Source organism: Coloeus monedula (genome assembly GCF_965178545.1).
Source record: "Coloeus monedula genome assembly, chromosome: Z".
NCBI classification, from domain to species: Eukaryota; Metazoa; Chordata; class Aves; order Passeriformes; family Corvidae; genus Coloeus; species Coloeus monedula.
This window is the reverse complement of record NC_138822.1, coordinates 30864639-30886995: the sequence shown is the minus strand read 5'-3', so window position 1 is coordinate 30886995 and position 22357 is coordinate 30864639. Positions and strand designations below refer to the sequence as shown.

Sequence of the window (22357 nt, the reverse complement as noted above, 5' to 3'; positions counted from 1 at the left end):
CTGATGTGACTCCTTCAAATGAGCTATGAGCTCTCCTTTATTACTGTTGATACCAAAGATGGTAAGAGGAATCCTCCTCTTAGTCAGCTGTTTAATTTTCCGTAATAACTGTGATGTGCTCTGAGGTGACAGAGCACATCAAATGTGCTCTGAATGTCACAGGAGCAGCTATGAGGAGCTAGCATTATGTACTTTGGTTGAAGATGCATTGGCAGATACCTGAACTGGAAAACTGAAAAAAAATTTAAAATAACCTTATAATAGATTGATTGTTCAGCTCCAGTGCGACCTCTCAGTGCAGAATTACGCTGAAGTGAGCCTTGCACACAGCTTTGGTAGACGTCTTTTAAGAGCTATTTTTCAGCCAGCTCCATCAGACAGTGGGTGTTTATTTTCTATTCATTTAATTCTCCAGTTCACAACTGAGGAGTAGTTTGTTCTTCTTCAAAGTACTCTCCCTCTGACTTAATGATGTTTCTAAAGCAGCAGCCTTCAATACCGAGCCCTGTGTCATGCCCAAGAGGTTTGGGTTTCGTTTCTATCTCATGTCAAAGGACAGCAGGAGAAGACGATCCAAAATCGAGGGCGAGTAGCACTGTACAGCATGAGGAGGCTGAGGGCCGAGATGACCCTCGCCACAGCTACGTTCAATGCCATTCAATTAGATCACGTAATTTATGACCAGACAGGGTACCAGTGCCACTTTTTGGTCACCGCCATGCACAGGCCTCGGCACATGGGCGGGCTTCAACACCCAACGGGGGGGGAAAGACCCGATTTCCTTCCGTTCGGGGCCGATTCCGGCTGTGGATACCCCACGCACGCCCGGCCCCGCCCTGCCGCCAGCGTCGCCCCCCGGGCCCGGGAGCAGCGCCCGCCGATCCGTGCCGGTGTCGCGGCGCTGTCGGGGCCGTGTGGCGGCGCTGTCGGGGCCATGTCGCGACACAGGCGGGTCGCGCGGCGGCAGCCCGGCGGGGCCGCGGGGGGCGCCCGGGCCGAGGCCCTCAGGGAGCTCGGCGTGGACGAGGAGGTGGAGATGGCGGTGCAGCTCGCCCTGGAGCGGTTCCGGAGCGGGGACGAGGCGGGTGCGCGGCCCGGCCCGGGGCGACCCTGCGGGTGTCGGGAGGGCGCTGGCAGCGGGTCAGGGAGGGGATCCTGCCCCCCTGCCCTGCCCTAGTGAGGCACAGCTGGGGTGCTGTGTCCAGCTCTGGGCTCCTCAGCACAGAGACAGGGAGCACGGTCAGGGTCCAGCAAAGGCCACAGACGAGATGAGATGAGATATGAGATGATGAGAGGTCTGGAGCATCTCTTCTGTGAGGAGAGTTGTGGGACCTGGACCTGTTTAGCCTAGAGGAGACTGAGTATAAATACGTATAAATATACGTATTGATACGAATGCGTATAGATATCTCCAAGATGAGTCCCAGGAGTGTGGTGCCAGACTTTCTGGTGACAGAACAAGGAGCAGTGGCCATAAACTAAAACCCAGGAAGTTGCACCTCAGCATGAGAAAGACCTTTTAGCCGTGAGGGTGGCAGAGAACTGGAACAGCTGCCCAGGGAGGACGTGGAGTCTCCCCCTCTGGAGACATCCCAAACCCACCTGGGCGTGCTCCTGTGTCACCTGCTCCAGGTGACTCTGCCTTGGCAGGGGGTTGCTCTGGGTGATCTCCGGAGGTCCCTTCCAATCCTAACAATTCTTTGATTCTGTAACACCAAGATAACATGTCAAGAATGCCTGTTGCATTGTTACTGGTTTTTTACTATTATTTATCATTCTAGAGATGGAATTTCCTTCTAGTTTCACTAGTACTGAAAGCACGTTTGTTCACCGGCTCTGTCAGTCTCTTGGACTGGTGTCTAAAAGCAAAGGGTAAGTTGGGGTACAATTTTCATTTCTTGGGTGCAGATGAATGGAATTTCATGACTGATGATAGAGTGATTGATGTTTCCAACATAGCCAACTCTGCTGCAAGGAATAGTATTAAAGAAAAAAGTGTAAAAGTAGGCATAGAAATAAGTATCTTTGTTTGTTTGGAAGAACTTGGGGCATGCTTTTTGAGATGGCTTGCTTTTATACTTCATGGGTTTCACGTGTCCATAAAAGAGGCTTCTCACCATGATCTCTGCTTTTTTAAAAGGTTTTGCATAGAACCTCATACCTTGACAGATAAAAGTTTAACCTAGACTAGGTCACTTATTCCTACGATATGTTTTCTTTTCCCTCCGACAGAAAAGGAGCAAATCGATACCTGACTGTAAGGAAGAAGGATGTCTCAGAACTGACACACGCAGTCATGGCTTGCGACTTGGCTCTCCGTACGAAACACGCCGTTCGGAGCCTCATTCAGAGCTTTCCCGTCACAAACAAGGAACGCACGGAACTCTTGCCAAGGACAGAGCGAGGAAGTGCCCGTGCTATTGAATCTGGTATGTTCAGCGTGTCTTCGGATTTGGACTTGTCCGTCAACACCACTCGGAAAAACAACGTACGACCCGAGTACAAAACAAACCCCTTTCTGTTCTGTCCCCTTGCCTGCCCTACCATACACCTTTAAACAAACACATGGATTTTCTTTACTTTCAAGGTCTTTTATAACTGGTGTTGTGAGGAACTTGGGCAGTCGTATCACACACATTGCAATGTCTACCTTGTGCTGAGTTAATTTAGGATCTTTGAGCCAGTTCCAGCCAAATCTTTTCGGAAGCACATTTGTGAAATGTGGCTTCATACGAGTTCCATGAGGTGGGATTGAAGAGTCAGGTCTTACCGTGATGCCGTGTGAGAACACCCTTATGAAAGAATGAGGTTGGCTGTGCTGCTTACAGAAATTCACGTGCTTGACAAAGCAAGAAGTTTAGTTTTTGTTTCTTGATCTCTACAAAATAGATGTGATCCTTAAGACACTACTGTCCAGACTTCTTGATTTCTAGGATATGAAGGAGTTCACTGAAGACAAACATCTGATAAAATGTTGGGGTTTTTCTGAAAGCAACGCTTTTATCTAGATTACTGCTTTAACAGCTGTGAGTGGAAGAGCTATACTGTGTTTCTGTGTGCAGAGGTGGCTGTAGTGAAGAGAAAACACTTGTACCAATATGCCTTGTTTAATTAAATATTTCTGATATGTGGTGTCTGTTCTTAAAGTGCTTCCTTTGCTGCTTTTTTCAGTTGTTTCAGTTGTTTAATAGGATTGTTTAATGAACAGAGGGCAGCTATAATAAAAGTACTGAAACACAATGTCTTAGAAATGTAAGGGGTAAGCTAATGAAGAGTCTAACCTTTCTCTTTCTCTGCTTTTCAAGCATGTATTTTTAGTTCTCCTAATCTTTTAGTCTGTGTTTGTCTTGGTACAACAGAGCTTGTAATTTAGCATGTGAATCTGTTAATGACGTTAAATATGTATAATTGAGTTTGCAGCAAGCTTTTCATTCTTCTGGAAAATAATGATCAAGGAATTACAGAGTAGCATTTGCAGTGCTGGGTTTGAAGCAGCTCCCTCAGAAGATGTGCACGTTTTTTGGCTACTTACGCACTGCTTTCTAACACACCACGCTGCTGCAGGACCCCCGATACGGCGCGCTTGGATTAGTACGAGTTGGGGCAAATGCATGGAATAGCTTAAAGGTTGAACTCTGTGAGCGTGTATTTCTAGGGAAACTGCAGATGTGAAACGTGCATGCAGATACGAAGGCCACCAAAATACACCAGGCTGGTTTTCTCCGGTTTAGTTTCTCTTTCTCCTTTTGCTCTTTGTGGGCTTTTTTGGCATGGAGCAATGCTCTGGGAGAGTCTGGTTGTGTTTGAAATACCTATGAAAGTAATAACTGTTCTGAAAAATGCCTATTTCAAGCACCGTAACAGGACGTGTTGCTATGAGTCTGACTTCTAAATGTGTGCCGGGTTTGTCACTTTACCCACAGGGGTGCAGAAAAAAGCAGGCAGGTTAATTGTTAAGTATAATTTTTGAGCAGTATTTTAGTGACCTTCCTCTGTGTCTGTATAAGTAAATTCTTAATTTCTCTTCACAGAAAACAAAGAATTGAACAAGACAAACGGTCCACTTAATGACGGTATCCCCCAGGTCCCAGTGAAAAGAGGGGAATCAGAGTTCGATTCCTTCAGGCAATCACTACCAGTTCTTGAAAAACAGGAAGAAATTGTCCAAACAATAAAGGACAATAAAATTGTTTTGATTATAGGAGAGACGGGATCGGGAAAAACTACTCAAGTATGTTTCCTCAATGAAATGAAAAAGATAACAGTATTTATACTAAACTAATGCCAATTTTGTAATATTTGTGGTAAGGGATATTTCTATGCTATTTTAAGGCTTTTGTTTTCCTGTATGATTGAAAATCTTGTGTTCCAGTTCACTTTCTAGCTTTTGAAATACTAAGCCAGCAGATAGGTACTAAAAGCATAAATGGTTCCTCACAGTTTTCTGATAGATATAATTTTTTCATTAAAATATTACAAATTATTGTGGGGAAAGTAGCTGTGATGTTTGTATAACCCTTTTTCTTCTAAGGCTAGTTCTGTTCTTAGTACCCAGAGTAATATATTTTTTGTGTTAAAATGAGAGATTATCTGCAGGGCTTTTTTTCCTATAGATCTCTCTGAAGCAGGAGAGAGACACTTCAACTTTTTTTAAAAAAAACCCCTAAACAGGTTATACTTTGAAATTTATTTTATGCCCATTCAGGTGTATTTGCAGTGATAATCCTATTGAAAAGTCTGTTGCAACGTGTAGTACTGAGATGCAGTTAAATTGTTTCCCTGGGCTGAGAAAGCTGTGACTTTCTCAAAAAGTAAATTTGAACCACTTCTTTCCAGATCCCTCAGTTTATCCTTGATGACTGCTACAAGAATGGAGCTCCCTGTCGTGTGTTTTGCACTCAGCCGAGACGTTTAGCAGCTGTTGCTGTGGCTGAAAGGGTGGCAGCAGAAAGGAGAGAGAAGATTGGCCAGACAATTGGTTACCAGCTCCGGTTGGAAAGCAGGTACTAATGGTGCTTCTAAGTGTCAGTTGATCTCGTGCTGGTATCGTGAATCTTGTGTACCTTTAAACTGCAGTATATTTGGGATGCAGCCCCATAAATCATAGGTGGGGTATGTTATTGCAGGGAAGGAAGACTTAGGAGTGAAAAGGACGGCTTTCTTCCTGTATTTTGCCGTTTCATGTAGTAGCTTGTCATATTGAACTGAATTTCAAGTGCTTTCTATTGGTTTCTTCTAGGGAGAGTGTGCATGTAAATCCTTGTCTGATTTTCAGATCAAGTCTACACTTTCCTCTCTTCATTTTTTTTCCCCTCTCTACTTTTGACATGTGTGGATCCCAAAGTTCTGCAAGCTTTGAAGGTAGGTAGGAAGACCAGCATGCTGTAACAAACATATATAGTGTGAGTTGGTATGGGTCATAAAAGGGAGAACAACAAAATTGGAAAGTGACTGATGAAGCTGAGCATTATTTACCAGTCCAGTTTGGGTTAAGTTTACTGTGCTTCAGCTTTCAAAACATGAAGTGATGTCAAAGTAGAGCTTTCAGTCACTTGATGAATTTGTCTGTGGAGCAGAGTGTGAATGGGTTTTTACATCTTTGCACTGTGTAACCAGTGACATTTCAGGGAAGGGGCGACGGCTGGGATATGAGTGACCAGAAGGTGGCAAAAGGTTGTGTTGCTTGAATGAACGAAGATAACACACGGCGGAGGAAAATGAAAGTGCTTGAACAACAAAGCCAAGACAAGAATTGGAATGTGCATGGGAAAGCTCACGAGGCTATTAAGGGATTAGAAGAGCTAGTGAAGATGTATCACAAATAAGCTGAATGATTAATGTCTGGAATACTGGATACTGTGCTGGCAGAAGAAGAGCAAAGTCAGATGAAAATGGAAGAAAATCCATCTTGAGAAGAATCAATGCATTTGCTCTGGAGAAACACTGAAGGGGAGAGATGACAATATTTCCAGCTGTGCACAGAAAAGATCTGGAGTGGAGGTGTTTAGGGGTGCTTATAGTAAGGAAGAAGTCTTAATTTTTTAAGTTTTCTTAATGGTCTTCTATAAAGAGCTGTGGAGGACAGTACAAAGGAGCTTTTTGGTTCCTTTGGGATGGCAGCACCAGCGAAAGTAGTGACAATTGCTGTTTTTACTGGGGCAGCTGACTCTGCCCCAGGTGTAGAATAGTTACACTTCAGTATTTTGACTTCCTGAAAAACCAAAGGATCAGCTGATTGCTTTGTGATTTAGTCAGCTGTAGTGTATTAGGTTCACGTGACAAGGCTTTGGGAGCTGTGGGGCGGCTTTCTGTGAGAAGATGCCAGAAGCCTTCCCCGTGTGTGACAGAGACAGTGCCAGCCAGGACGGACCTGCCTCTGGCCAAGGCTGAGCCCATCTGTGATGGTGGTAGTGCCTCTGGGACAGCAGGGAATGGGGGAGAAAAACCTGCACAACAGAGGCCGCAGTCCAAGGAGAGCAGTGAGCGCATGTGAGAGGAGCACCTCTGCAGATGGGAAGGTCAGTGCGGGAGGGGAGAAGGTGCTCCAGGTGCCAGAGCAGCCCGGGGTGCAGCCCATGGTGAGGCAGCTGTGCTCCTGCAGCCCATGGAGGTGCATGGTGCAGCGGGGATCCCCCTGCAGCCCGTGCAGGACTCCGTGTTGCAGCAGGTGGGTGCTCGAAAGAGGCCGTGATCCTCTGGGAAGCCTATGTTGGAGCAGGCTCCTGGCAGGACCTGTGGCCCTGTGGAGAGAGCCCCCAGTTTGCTGTCAGGATTGTGACCCTGTGGGGGTCCCACGCTGGAGCAGGCTGTTCCTGAGGGACTGCACCCTGTGGAAAGGGACCTGTGCTGGAGCAGGTCCCTTTTATGAAGACCTGCAGCCCATGGGAAGGACTCATGCCGGAGAAGCTCATGGAGGACTGTTGCCCATGGGAGAGACCCATGTTCTCCTTATCCTGGTCCTGACCCTGTGAGTCTTCCATTGTATTTCCTCTCCCCTGCCCAGCTCAGGAGAGGAGGGATAGAGTGGCTTGGGTGGCACCTGGCATCCAGCCAGGCTCATCCCACCACGTGTAGGCAAATACAAAGGCTATATCCAAGCATATGCTGAGGAGTTGGAACCTGGTTTTCCACATGGGATTTTCTAGTAAATTGAATGACATGGAGAATGACTGTTTCTCATGGTTCTGTTTAACTTTCTTACTTACTAAAATTTGAATCTGATGTTTCCAATTAATCCATTGTTGAAAGTTAGGAGCGCAAGCACTAAGAGTTGTTAGGAAATGTCTGGGAATAGGCACAGTTTGAAAACAAGTGGTATGCAGGAGTTCTTTGGTGAGAGAACTGTAATGCCTCTTCTGGTCAGCAGCTGCTTTAATTTTTGAGCCATGGAAAGCTGCTAGCAGCCTTTAAGTGGTGCAAAACCCCTGAGTCGTCTCTGTGCTCTGTTCCATAGGGTTTCTCCAAAGACACTGGTAACATTCTGCACTAATGACATGCTCCTTCGCACACTGATGGCAGGAGACAGCACCCTCTCCACTGTGACGCATGTGATTGTGGTGAGCATCCTGTGGTCTTTCATGTGTTGCTTGTTAATTGGAAAATGAGGTCCTCGTTTGTTTTATTCAAATTTGCTGAGCGTTTTCGGTGGTTTTGTTTGGTGGAATCTGAATTGACTTTAAAGACTTTCTGAGTCCTTAGTGTAGCGTGCATGTTTTGTGCGCTTTGGTGCTTTTCTGTGTGTTTGCTTGTGTTTTTCCCTGGAAAAACGTCTTATTTTATGTTCATGCCAATAATTAGGTGTGGAATCAGGAGGAGTTGAGGAGGACAGAAGTGTAAATTTTTCTGAAATTCCTCTGTCGGCAGAAAAGCCTTAGGGAGGCTTAGATGTGGTTCGATATGATTGTGTCAGAATTTCTGATATCGTGTATTTGTTTCAGCAATACCAGGTTTTCAGTCCTTTTGTTTGCCCAGTGTTTCCAAGATAATGTGCAATCTAATTGCTAGCAAATTGTTCAGGAGCGTTCATTTGTGATTGTGTTAATATTCCTATTGTGGAATTCCGTAAGTAAGGGGAACCAGAATGTTGATGGCAAGATTTAAGTATTCCACTACTGAAGACAAAAAAGTCACGGTAAGTTGAGGTGCCTACCTGTTTATCAGAGTTAAAAAAGCGTAAGAGTGGTCTATTAATTCTTGATGTCAGCCTACAAACCTTGTATTTGAGTCCTTGTTTCATTCATTCATAATACAAAACAAAACAGAAGAATGACAAAGATGATTAACCAGTTACGTCCTTAATTTATAGGCTTTGTGTATGACTTGTCTAAGCAATGTCTTTTTTTCTGATTATGTGGTGTCATACATTTCTTTAAATGCTCATCAGTTGTGAAGTGAGAATTTATTAAAATAAGATTTGTAGGATTTGTGGTTTGTGACCTTTTCTTGACATTTGGCTTCCAATACAAAATTAGAGAGGTTTCAGACATTAACTTTGGCCTCTGATTAAGGTGTGTGTGGCTTGTGCGTTGCAGTGCGCTCTGCTCTGATAAAAACTTTTTGAAACTTTTTTTTTGCTTGTGGATAGTTTAAAAAAAACCCCTTACCTTAAGCTAGATTTACACATTTTAAGGCCTCTGTATGTACCACCAAATCATGTCTTTTAGTTTTTAAAAAAAAGGGTTGTATTTGTCAGAAGTTATGATCTTGAATCTGTGATGTTTGTTTATCTCTTGTTTTTTTTCCTTTTATTACAGGATGAAGTACATGAGAGGGATAGGTTCAGCGACTTCTTGCTAATAAAACTGAGAGATGTGCTGCAAAACCAGAATAATTTAAAACTAATTATTTCTAGTGCTGCTCTAGATGCAAATCTTTTTATTAGGTATTTTGGAAGCTGCCCAGTAATACACAGTAAGTACTTCTCGTAACTCTTAAATCTGAGTATACCTGCCCCAGACGCACGGATTTCAGTGAACTGTAGCAAACTACTCTGAGTAAAGGCACGTGGTGAATACACTGAGAATTACAGCAGTGCCTGTTCTTTGTGTCTTCAGGTTTCTTGTTTCTTAACTATTTGCGCCTACTTCAGAGGGAAGTGTTTTTATCGCTGGGAGTTCTGTAAATGCAGGAATGTCCTGGCCCTCTCCACGTTTAATTCAAGAAGTAGGAAAAGGTTATTGAAGTGCTGTCTCCATGCTGGTACAGGACTTAGGAGCTACATTAGTGTGATGCATATTAATACATTGCAGCAGATTCTAATTCTTCAGATCTCATAAAGGTTGTTACTGGATAAGTCGCAGATAACTGTACCTGTTCAGTTGAGAAATACAGGAGGCCTAGGCAGGTTTGGTTTCATGCTTCAATCACATGATTCTTTGTTTTAAAGGAAATTAGTAGCTGTTCCTCTGGGTAAATACTCAGAAAAGACGTCCAGTTTCTGTTAGTTTATGGTCAGCCTCGGTTACCTGCAGTTAGATGACTTTCAGATGCAAAGAAAAGTTCCCATTATTGCTGCTTTAATTTCATTTGACTGATCTTTAGGAGAGGCAAAATACAGATGTGTGGGAGATGGGTGTCGCGATAGAGGGGAAACCCAGACGCTCAATATGAGTGATCAGCAGGAATCCGATTTATTGATTGTACCAGAACTCCTTATATACTAACAATAATAGGCTTTATGCATATTCGTAACGGCGCATTCTAAGTGGTTCACGTCGACTAAGCTGATTCTAAACCCCTCCTTAGACCCCCTCTCGTGGTCAGCAGTTCTGCCATTTTCCCTGGCCTTCTAACCACAGATGTCCATTGTTTTGCTGCCAAAACCTAACCTTGCTGGCTCTGCAAATAAACCCACAGTTCAGCAGTAAGGCTCAATGGTGGTTCAGTTACTGAGCAAGATACATGTAATATTCTGTAACTTCAGTTGTTACACAGGAGGTGTGGTGCATTGTCTTATGAGACCTTGCTCAGCTAGCTGCAAGGGTCTATGTGCCCGTTCTCACGTAGCCAGCTTCTCAGATCAGTAAGCTGCAAAGAATCTGTATATCTCGACTCTATATGTCCCTTTTCACGTAACCAACCTCTCACAATTCCCCCGTTTATATTAGTTTGAGCAAGCAAAGCTCCCTGAGTTAGTTGATCTACACGTTTGGCTAAACAAGAAAATACAATGCGTGCTCCAAGCAATAGCAAAAGTATGATGCCGACCCATCTAAGACCTTCTTTTATGAGACTTACGGCCCAAACTCCAAGTCCTCCAAAGGTCCCTTGAAACCATCTATCGCAAGGACTGTCCTGAACAGTGAGCCTTTTGGTATGTTCAGTGAGCCATTGAAGCTGAGAGTGGATTGATTTACTGTGATCTGATAAGTTAAAGCAGCACATTCCTTCTATGTCTTTGCATCCATGTCCATGTGCTAACAGTAGGAAATCAATGGCTGCACGATTTTGCAGTAAGGCGTGGCGTAAGCTGTCCACGTCTGCAACAAGCTCACCTATCAGGTGTGAGGTGACATTTGCTTGCTTGGCTGTCCAACATGCCAACCTTCTAAGCTGAGTGAGGGCACGTGCTGATGCAGCTCCTGGGGCTAAAAGAGAAGCAAAAAAGACAGCAGGAGTTTTCCATAACTGCATATCGTCTCTGCAATTAGGATCTAATGGAAGAGCGCTTCGTCGTGCTCGCTTGTGTGTAATATTTAACAGTTGTTGAATGCTAGGGGCAAATATTGTTAGTTTCCCAAAATAGCACGGTCCTCCCACTGGTTTAGAAGGCACTCCTGGCCATGCCCTGTCCCCACAAATGAGGAAAGTTCCTGAGGGCAAAGCCCTAGGTTCTTGTGGAGGATTATCAACTGGCCATACTGAGCCATTGCAGTACACCGTGATGTTAAAGTACCATGAGGTGGTAGGGCTCAGCCATGTACTGTCTTTGTTTGGCCTTTGGGGGCTGACACTGCTGTCAAAGTGGCTGCCTTTAAACATAAGACAATAGGGACTAGGCTGAGAGCCTAAGAGATCTAGCTCTTGTGGCTCAAACATAGATGTATTAAGGCCTAAGGCAATTGCTCGTGCTTGGGCAGCTAAAGGGTTTTTCTTTATTTTCAGGTCGTTGCAGATGTTAAAAGTAGAGAGGTGAGTATCGAGATAGTTATCAGCGAGGGTGGAATGGCTTGCATTACAAAAGGTTGAGAGTGCAATTTCTGGCTCTGAGTAGCTGAGGGTGTATTTTTTAAGGCTACTAGTTTCTGCTAACGGAACCCCAATAAGGCAAGTGCGGAAAGGGTCAGAAGACGTTGCTAAGGATAAGCAAAAAGAATCTTGGCCTGTTTGGTTGGCCCAGGTAATCCACATGTTTTTTCGGTGGTCTATAACACTAACGTGGTGTGGATCGGTAGCGTGCACGGTCATCAGCAATGTTGCAAGTGCTAAAGCGATGGCACATGCGTTCCCACTCATGGGTATGCACCATCCAGTGGCGTGGTATCTTAATGCCATCTCCGCAAACTCTATGCACTTTTGCAGATTTAAGCTGCAAGCGAATGCGAGCAGCCTCGTGATTAATTCGATAGCGAAACTCAGCAATAGCTTGTTGTTCTACTGATTGATAAAGAGTAAGACCCTGAAAAATTGGTAAACCAGTTTCCCGTTCTAAAGCTCTCTGTAACGTGTCACGTCGCCAAGTTCCCTCACAAATAATACACCATGCTCCCCCTAACAGAAGTGTCTGATGAACCCACCACTCTTTGTTACAACCCCCACATCGGAGAAGAAACCATGCAAAATGCCCTGGCTTCCCGCAAACACCACAGGTTCGACAATTAAGTTTCCCTGGATAATACTGTTCAAGGGCGTCCAGTAGCTGTTCTGCTTCCTCCCAGGATTCAAAGTGCCTAAGTTGGGTAGGCACGATGTTTGCAAGAGGTGCGATCACCGATCAGCTGCTAGATGTAGCCGAAGCAGACTCAGCTCTGGAAGGTGGTATTGTGGAGGCTCCAGGCTTGAGCGGTGTCGGTTTGACCCAGCGGCTGGGTATCCACTGCGGACCTGTAGGAGTAAGCACACAAACATAGCCACGACCAAAATATAACACTTCTGCAGGGCCTTTCCATTCCCCAGTAGCCATGTCCTTAAAGTGAACATAGCTTCCAGTTCTCCTTTGAGCTGGTGGAGTCCCTTCTTCATGTTTTATTGCAGGGGGCTCCTTTTCATCACCAAAAATACAAAGATGGTTTAATACAAACAAAGCTTTTGCTACTCTTTCTTTTGGGTCTGTAATATCTTTAAACTTCTCTAAATATCTCTTTACAGTCCCATTAGCTCTCTCTACAATAGCTTGCCCAGTAGGTGAGTGTGGGGTTCCCGTGGTGTGACTGATGTTCCATGTTTGCAGGAACGTTTGAATGGTCTTGCTAACATTAGCAGGGCCATTGTCCATCTTGATGGCTTTTGGGACTCCCATCACTGCAAAGCAACTAGTTAAGTGTCCGCGCACGTCTCTGGCCTTTTCGCCTGGCTGTGGTATAGCCCAAATGAAGTGGCTATAGGTATCAATAGAGACGTGGAGATATTTCAGGCGGCCTAATGCTGGAACATGCGTAACATCCATCTGCCAAAGTTCATTGGCTTTAAGTCCTCTGGGATTAACTCCACAGCCTATTCCAATTCCACTATTATGGAAACTGCACACCGGACAGGCCTTAACAATTGCTTGCGCTTCGGCTATGGAAATGCCGTAGCTTCGTGCAAGTCCTTTAGCATTCTGGTGGAAGGTGGCATGAGCCTCTCTCGCCTGTTGATGAACCGGTAGTGGGGGCTGGACGATTCCTGCCACTAGCTGATCAGCCCGGTCATTTCCTTCCCCTAGGCCGTCTGTGCTCATGTGGCTTCTAATATGTAGCACTGCATATGCTTCAGTTCGTTTAGCAATTGCTATTTGCATGCTGATAAGGAGTGCTACCAGTCTCTGGTTTTTGATGTCACGCAGTGCTGCATCCTCAATGCGATTCGCAACCCCTACTACGTATAAAGAATCTGAATCAATATTGAGGCGAATGTCCTTCCATCGCACCAAGGCCCAAGCAACAGCATAAAGTTCTAATGTTTGTAATGAATCCAGTGCCTCCAAGTGTTATCCTCTTTCCACGTGACCGCTGCTTTCCGTGACTTTCTTCCAGCATCAGTGAACACAGTAAGTGCATTATCCAGCGGTTCTTGAGCTCTTTTTGGTTTAGAAATCCACCCATGGTTAGTCATCCAGGCTAACACAGGTGTTGGTAGTGGCTTTGCTACCAAATTAGGTCCTTCGCTCAGGAGGGCTCGCTGTAGCTCCGGTGAGTTAAGCAGGAACCATTCTAGATCCGTGGGCGATATAGGTATCCAGATCGTCCCTGGATCTGTTCCATCCACCTGCAAAATTCTGATGCGCGCCTTTTGAATTAAGTCTGCTAGAGTTGCTACTTTCTCTTGAATTGTCCTTCTAGGCTGCAATGGTGGTGCAATCCATTCTAGGACCCGAATATCCTTGGGTGGCTCCCCCATTTCTGTTAATTTGCATTGGGTGATTGCAGCAAGCAGATATATCGGGCCACAAATGATTGTAATGTCCAAAGGTAATGCAGGATCACGTCTTGAAGTGAGGCCTGTAGTGATCTGCTCTGCAATAGTCTGTAGCACAGCCTTCTGTTCAGGCGTCAGTGTAACTGACTGCGCAGGGTTGGTGCCTTTCAAAAGTGGATGAAGCTCATTTAGCAGTTCATTAGGAATGCCAACTACGGGGCGAAGCCACTGCAGATCTCCCATAAGTTTCTGCGCATCATGCAGGTTACGGATGTCTGTATGAATGGTGAGCTTTTGAGGTTGGATAGTGCTGTCAGTGATTTTCCAACCTAGATAAATCCACGGAGCTGAAGTTTGAATTTTCTCGGGAGCTATGTGCAGGCCCCGATCATTCAAAGTCCTGTGCAGTATATCCTTTTGCTGCGTGGTGAACGGATTTTCTTGCGCTAACAGGATATCATCCATGTAATGATAAATGATGGTATCTGGAAACATTTTCCGAATGGGCTGCAGTGCTGAATCAACATAAAGTTGACAAAGGGTAGGTGAGTTGCGCATACCCTGAGGAAGCACTGTCCATTCAAAGCGTTGAGCAGGTGCTTCTCTGTTAATGGCTGGCAGAGTAAAAGCAAATCTCGGCTTGTCATCTTCATGCAGGGAAATGGTGAAAAAACAGTCCTTGAGGTCGACTTTTAGCAGCGACCACCCTGCTGGTAGCATTGAAGGATTTGGTAGGCCTGGTTGAAGGGCCCCCATATCATGCATTTGTCGATTAACAGCTCGTAAATCATGCAACAGTCTATATTTCCCTGATTTCTTTTGAATGACAAAAATTGGAGTATTCCAGGGACTTGTAGAAAGTCGTAAATGTCCTTGATTAAATTGCTCTTGAACCAGAATATGTGCTTGTTCAAGACTTTCCCTCTTTAGGGATCATTGCTCAACCCAAATCGGCTGTTCTGTCTTCCACCGAATAGGGATGGGGAAAGTCCAAGCAATGGCCACTCCTAAAAATTTTGGTCTGTGGTAAGAACCATGCCCATTTGAGCGAGTATGTCCCATCCCACCAGAGCAGCAACACCAAGTGGCAATGGGATGATAGACACACTGCAATTTACCACTTGATCAGCTATAGTCCATTGCAATGGGGGGGACTTGCGAGCGAGGGTAAGTCCTCCCACTCCAGTGACTGTAGCGTCAGATTCAAAGGTGGGCCAATGCTGAGGCCAGTGGTGACTGCTGATGATGGATACATCAGCGCCAGTGTCCAAGAGTGCTGTCAGGGTAACAGTCTCTTCTTGGTATGTTACTGTCACCTGGCGGCGTGGCCGACTTTTCAAGCTCACAGTGAGCATGGCTGCCGGCCCTGTGGATCCGAAGGCTCCCTCACCCCTGGGGTCGGAGTGTATGGGCAATAGTCCTTCAGTGAGAACCGGCAAAGGCACCAATTGGGCTAGTTGAGTGCCCTTTTCTATGAACATAGGTGGAAAAAGAGCCTGTACCATAATTTGAATTTCTCCAGTATAATCCACATCAATTAGTCCTGTAAGTATTTGTAATCCTTCCATAGTAGCTGATGAGCGTCCGATTAAAAGTGCTCCGACCGCTTTCCCATTTATAATTATAGGTCCTTCGATCCCAGTGGGGACACGCTGCGGTCGATTGTCCATAAGAGTACAGTTTATTGAGATTGCCAAGTCCAATCCGAGGCTCCCCCGGGTTGCGGGCTGGAGACGAAAGTGCTGCTCAGAGTCGGTAGAGGCACGCAGGTGTTGATTTCCTGGGTCACTGGGTATGCTGCTGCTTTTGGTGTCATCGCGGGGCGGGCCTTCCCGCTCGACTTCCCGTTTCCCGACCTCCGGCAGGCAGTGCTGGCATGGGTGTCCGATCGGCAATGCTGACACCAGACGTTACCGGCGTTACAATCCCGTCTCATGTGACCGGAGACTCCACAGCGAAAACATCGCAGTCAGGTGGTCTGTCGTCGAGACCCGCTCCGGTGATTTTGCAAAGGTGCAAGGGCAGCTAAAACCTGACTCTGATTTGCCTCAATCTGCCTCTGAGCTACCTCAGCCTGCTGTTTCATCCCCATTCCCAGTTCCTTTCCGAGTTCCTTTATTGCATTAACAATCATAGCTTGGGGACCTACAGGGACCTGTGACATTCTCTCTAGTGCCTCCTCAATAGTCCAAGTAGCAGGCAGAGTAACTAACACGCTACGTGCAGTGGGGTTACAATTCTGAATAGCACATTGTTTAAGCAAAATACCATGCATATAGTCTGGAAGCCCAGTTGCTACAATAGCATTTGCTACGCAATCTATAAAGGTACCAAATGGCTCATCTCTTCCCTGTCTGATACTCATATATGATGGTAATCCCCCTGGTTGCTTAATCTGATCTATTGCTCGTTGTGCTAAATTCATGCTTTCCCGAACTTTATCAGGACCTACGAGAGCCTGTGCTTCTGTCCGGGTGTAATTTCCCAGACCCATTAATTCCTCTAAAGTTACCCCATGTAAAGGATCTCCTGCTCCCCGCTGCGTTGCTACCGACTGCTGGCATAAAGTCTGACAGTAAGCTCCAAACAGCCTACGCTGGTGCTGTGTTAGTATTAGCTTAGTGATATTTTTAATATCATTCGGTAGCAAGAGCATAGAGCCCCATAAATAATCAAGCATTTGACGAGTTGGTTCCCCTTTTAACCCAGATTCATTAACAGTGGCTCGCAGTTGGGTAAGCACTTTCCAATCTAAAGGTCTGATATTAACAGTGATCTGTCCTTGAGCATTAGGAGGTGAAAATTCAACTGGAAAAGCCTGTACAAACTCTCTGGCAGAATCTATGTCTCCCTCAGCAGCAATATTTTTAGCAACCTCTCTCCAAAATTCCTCTCGTTCCTTAGCTATCTCTTGAATTCCTGAGTCTGTGTTTGCACTAAGCGAACTATTAGCTTGCTCAGAAGGGAGTGAAAGTGCTGCCGACCGGCTCTCAGGCGGTGGCGGTTGAGGGGGGGCTGTGGGGGATTGTTCAAAAGGTGGGGCTGTAGGCAATAACTCATGCTCTAACGATGCAGAGGGGGCACTAACAGCTTGGGGAGATGCAGGAGGCAAAAACACAGAATCTGAGACTACTATTCCTGTCTGCATAGTAAAAGTATTCATTGTGGGAGGTAACAGGCAGCTATCACCCATGTCCTTCTCCTGAGTAAGCGGCGTTCCTAAGCACTGCGCAGCAGCTGCTGCAGCCTTCTGCTCTGCCTCATACTGTGCCAAAGCATTACTCACTGCCCGCCACGGCTTCATCAACTTTTTAGCCACCTTATCATCCTGCGTAGCTGCATCAAATATCTTATCCCCAAACACTTTCCACTGCTCCCTCTCAAAAACTTCATTCAGATCAATAAAACAACCCTTAGCAACCCCATAATCTAAAAGTCCAGGGAGATCCTTTTTACAATCTATCCCTGGCGTGCTCCGCTTTTCTAAAAAGCATTTGAGCAATTGATACACCGCTTGTCTCTTAGCCATACCTAAACGTCAGCGCGCTGTTGCAGCCTTTGCAAGACCCGGCGGTGCGTGGCCAGCAGGACTCCTGTAGGTGCTCCTGGGCTCGGAGGTGTGGACTTTTCACCACCTCTGCAGCCTCCCGCGCTGCTTACGGGACCGACGCAGACTCTCTATCGTGCCGTGGCCCCAGGTTATCCATCTCTATGGTCCCTTATTCTCCGCAGGCTGACGGACGTAGGCTATCCATTTCTACGGTCCCTTTTTCCGTCCTCTGTTCGAGCGCCAGAATGTCGCGATAGAGGGGAAACTCAGACGCTCAATATGAGTGATCAGCAGGAATCCGATTTATTGATTGTACCAGAACTCCTTATATACTAACAATAATAGGCTTTATGCATATTCGTAACGGCGCATTCTAAGTGGTTCACGTCGACTAAGCTGATTCTAAACCCCTCCTTAGACCCCCTCTCGTGGTCAGCAGTTCTGCCATTTTCCCTGGCCTTCTAACCACAGATGTCCATTGTTTTGCTGCCAAAACCTAACCTTGCTGGCTCTGCAAATAAACCCACAGTTCAGCAGTAAGGCTCAATGGTGGTTCAGTTACTGAGCAAGATACATGTAATATTCTGTAACTTCAGTTGTTACACAGGAGGTGTGGTGCATTGTCTTATGAGACCTTGCTCAGCTAGCTGCAAGGGTCTATGTGCCCGTTCTCACGTAGCCAGCTTCTCAGATCAGTAAGCTGCAAAGAATCTGTATATCTCGACTCTATATGTCCCTTTTCACGTAACCAACCTCTCACAGATGGGGGGTTTGCGTGGGCTTGTTTTGTTTTTCCCACCCTCCTGGCTTGCAGGTTTTCTGCATGGGTGACCTCCTCTGGCAGCTTGCAGTCCTCTTCCTTTTTCAACAATGATGTCCAAGTTTATTGTCTTTTCAACAGTAGCTTTTAAGAGAAATGCTTTATTTGACAATCAGGTAGACTCTCTGCATGTCAGCCTGTTTTTTTAAAAATCTCAACAGTTCTAGGAAATGGGTGGCATCAGTTATTGGTTTGTTTTAGCAAATGTTCGTGACAAGGAAACCTCGTTGGTTTTTTTACAGATAGAAGTGTTTCTTTCTAGTGCCCAGTCCTGAACTTCTGCCTAGTAAAATAAGGCTTGCAACTTGTTTGAGACAGGAATCTGTCTCAATTACACATGATTTCATGTTCTCTGAATTTTTTTTTGCAAGGGAGAGCCTCAGCTGTGATTGCTGTGTGGCTTTCCAGTTTCCTCTTCTTGCAGCTTCCTATTCTTTTAGATGAGAGTATATTTGTTTTGGAAATTCTGCTGAGAGTCGCTCCAGTTTACCACAGTGGTTATGCTGGTTGTGTAGCAGGCCAGTAGCAATTGGAAAGATGTTTTTTCCTTTTTTGTTTTTGAGAATTTAAGAATTAAAAGAAGCAGCTTTAGACTTCTGTCTGTTAATGTAATGAAAAAGGTTTGCTTCTCCTTCAGCAATATGGCTGACAAAATCCTGACCACAGAAACCAACATTTTGTAGTTGTGGATTGCTGTAGTACACAGAGTTTGTGATGGGTGTTGGAAGGCTTCCTCTATGACAGCTTCTCGAAGTATGTGAACTGTAGATGGTTCTTTCTGAAGGAAAGTCCTGAGTGATCTAAAGTCATCTTAAGGGACCAGAAATCAAAATGTTGAGATTTGAATTCTTCATGTGAAAAGCATCCTTTAATGTTCACAGATAAGGTTTAGAAAAGAGTCATGTTGAAAAAGAAGTAAGGATAAATTATTAGGAGGTAAAGACCACTGGGATGTCTCATCTGTCCAGAAGTATTCAGTAAAGAAAGCCCAGCTTTGCTGAATCAGTTGAGGACGCTGAGAAAAGTCTTATCTCCTCACACACTTCTCATGAGAGAAAGTAGTTCAACACAAAGATGTACTGTCTCCTTGAGGAGTCTTGCACAAAGCTGTATTAATTGCTTGTTAAATAATTGCATTTTTACTCCAGGTGGCAGGCTTACGTGGTGAGTTCTTGTTTGTAACCCTAAACAAAAATGGCTGTTTTCTTCTTCTCATTTTAAAAAATTGCAGTTAATAACTCTGAATCTTATGAACATCTCTTGCTATAACAGCTGATATAATTGAAGAGGTGTATTGGGTTGACCCTGAGTTGATGGACAGTCTTTAAGACCAATTACGCTTCTCACAATTTACATATTTAAACTGCACAGAAAGGCGGGACTTCCCCTTTTTTTGTCAGAGCTCGCCTGCTGGGAGGTGGGGGCAGCTCGGGGCCTGCCGGGCCCGGCCAGGCCGGGGCCACTGCCCCTTTCCCCCTTTCCCAACGCTGTGGCACGGACCCTGGGTGGCTGGGGGGGATTGCCTCAGAGCCACAGGCAGCTAAAACCAGCCATGGACTGCTCACAGCTAAACCCATCCAGCGCGGCTTCTGGGGACCGGCGGGTCCCTCTCCTCTCCATGCGGAGCCGGCGGAGTCAACGGGAGCTGGCAGAGCCTCCTGTCTGCAGCCAGCACACTTCGTGTTGAACTGAAGAAGACACCATGCAGCCAGCAGCACAAAGGGAGCGAGGCTTTCCCCACCGTAAAGGCCGAACAAGAACACTCTTCAGCATGGCGGCGTCAGAGTCAGAGAGAAAGAGAAGTGAGTCACGTGGGACGGAGCTGGAAATGGCGACGGGAGAAAAGAGGGCGGTGCCACGATTCTGGCGGGCAGCTTAAAAGAAACCTTCTTGCATGCCGTGGTAAGAAACTGTAATACCACAAACTGTTTGTCTCTTTAATCCATTTGAAGAACATGGGGGGATGGAGTATCTTCGTGTGCCTGTGAAGATTGTGAAGAATGCCGATGCCAGGCTTTATAGTAGTAAAAGGCTGCTAGAGACTTGTGGCGAAGAAGAGCCTTTGTGTGCAGGCCAAAAGAACTTATCCTTAAAAAGATGAATAACCCCATGTGATGGCCCATGTTTTGCAGTGTGAAGGAACTGTGAGATTTTTCATGGGAGAGATGTTCTACACACAGCAGATTGTTTGTTTCCGGGCGGATCTGCTGTTGGTGGCAGTTTGGGAACCACGTGCAACTGAAGGAAAAACCCATTTTTTTCCCTTAAGCATAAGAGAGAGACTTTTCAAGAACTGGAACGCTGACTAACATCCCATGTTCTGTTATCCCTTGTGTGAGTTGGGTAAAAGGAGAGAAGTGCTGGGGGGGGGGGGGATTTGCTTTAATTTTGTTTTGTTATTGTCTCTTTACTTTTAATTCTATTAGTAATAAAACTCTTTCATTGTACTGCAACTGTTTAAGGTTTGTGCCTGCTTTGCTTTTCTCCTAATTCTTATCTCACAGAAGAAAAATAAGTAAGTAATGAATATTCTGAACCAAAACCACTACATTTAATTGTTGTTTTCTGCCCGGTTTCGAACTCAACCCGCTACAAGAGGTTAATGAGAAACAAGATAGCATTTGACTTTGGAAATGTTTTGTTTTGTATAATTTTAAGAGAAATGAACTCCATTGAAGATAATTTTTTTAAAAAAATAATGCTCTAAGTGAAGCTGGGGAATATCTCGTCTTTTATGGAATTTTTGTACTTTCAGTCCAAGGAAGACCTTTTGAAGTTAAAGAGATGTTTCTGGAGGACATTTTGCGAAGCACTGGGTATACAAACAAAGGGATGGTAAAGTACAAAAAAGAGAAGCAGCAAGGTTGGTGACCTAGTTAATCGTAAGGGTTGGCAATGAGAAGCATTGCTTGATTGAACAAACGATTAACAGGATGATTTTCTGTTAAAATTCCAAAGTCAAGAGATGAAGTGAGATGTGATTAGATGACAGCAAGTGTCTTTAAGCTCTCAGCATTTGCATTATTGAAATGTAATGTTCATGGAAGTTCTTGCAATTAAAGAAGAAAATTCACTTTGATTGAGTGGTTGCATTCTTTTTACTTTCAGTTGATAAATGTCTTATTTTTTCTAATTGTTATGGTGTAGAATTACATATAATTGGGGGCTCTGCCCACATGAAAACTACAGGAGCAGAGGATGCTCTGTACCTTTGGGTGCAAATGCAAGTGCAGCTGTTAAAGGAGGCAGGATTTTGTACATCTTGCACAAAATGTACAAGTTGTTCCTATTAGTATTTTTCACTGCATTCTTCAGACATGGATGTATTTTTTAATAAATATTCACACTCTTAAACTAAGTATAATTGGTTTTCAGTTGATTAAGTAGCTATTACTTCAGCAGTTTTTCTGGCAACTGAAAGTAATGATCGTAATGATCATTTAAAGAAAATTTTAAAAAAAGGCAAACCCCAAACTATAACATACAGTCCTGACTGGATGTTTATCCCGGTGCTCGGTTGTGATCCCTGTGGATAGAAAAGTTCAGTTAAGACACTGGTGTCTTCTACTGTTTCTTCCACTTGCATACAAAAATAAGTTGTTACGTGCAGGGGCTGTATCACTTGTCTCCAGAATTCCACTTCTGGAGAAAGATCTGGGCTGAGATTGTGTAGAAGGTAATTCCTTAGGAAGCTCCTTTGACTGCAGTAATTTGGAATAATGGAGGCTTAGGGGGTTAAACACCAGAATGGTGGGGTTTACCTTCTTCTCGCAGCACTTGTTTGCAGTGGTGCCCTTTGGGTACCCTTAAACACGTCATTTATGTTGGACTGGTAGCAGCATTGTAGATTAAATAAAGCTGATTAGGTAAAACTTTGAGCTGCTGTAATTATTTTTTAATAGAAAACAATGGATAATAAAGATGACTCTAAAAATTTCTTGGGAAATACTTTGCATTCTAGAAGAGAAACAGAAAACCACTCTTGCTGAGTGGTGTTCCGCTCAAGAAAACACCAACAAACTGGCATGTCGGAGACAAAAATCAGTTCCAAGGGCAAATGAAGAGTACAGTCTGTTGGATGATGGTGGTGACACAGTATTTAATCAACTGGTAAGATTTTCCTTTTGTTGCGAGAGAAGTTTATATTTGTGTTCCATTACTAGCCGTTTAAAGTGTGTTATCTGAAGCGCCGTAGGCTCTCAGGTATTAACGCGTTTTAAGGGTCGCTTTACTAGGACGAGCTGCTCTGGCTGAAGTGGGCTTTTCGGTTACGGTGGTGGTACGCAGCTTTTCCTCAGATCAAATGGCTCGACTGCCCCTGTGTGAGTCCTTGCATAGGACACAGTCAGTGCTTTAACTGATGCCTGAGTGGTGGATTTCTGATTGCTGCTGGGAAAACGAGCTGTTCAAATTCTTTGTGGGTAATGTGTGAG

The 22357-nt window shown here is 44.9% G+C and overlaps 1 pseudogene across 1 annotated transcript in view; it reads left to right on the top strand.

Moving 5' to 3' along the window:
• Positions 1–1024: 1024 nt before the first annotated feature.
• Positions 1025–22357, top strand: part of LOC309585210 (3'-5' RNA helicase YTHDC2-like) — a 38135-nt pseudogene continuing 16802 nt past the window's right edge. Inside the window, exons 1-9 of the transcript in view lie at positions 1025–1085; positions 1782–1872; positions 2233–2429; positions 4032–4231; positions 4837–5003; positions 7454–7556; positions 8754–8910; positions 20680–20787; positions 21886–22034. The product of the transcript in view is annotated as a 3'-5' RNA helicase YTHDC2-like (transcript). The remainder of the gene's footprint in view (positions 1086–1781; positions 1873–2232; positions 2430–4031; positions 4232–4836; positions 5004–7453; positions 7557–8753; positions 8911–20679; positions 20788–21885; positions 22035–22357) is intronic.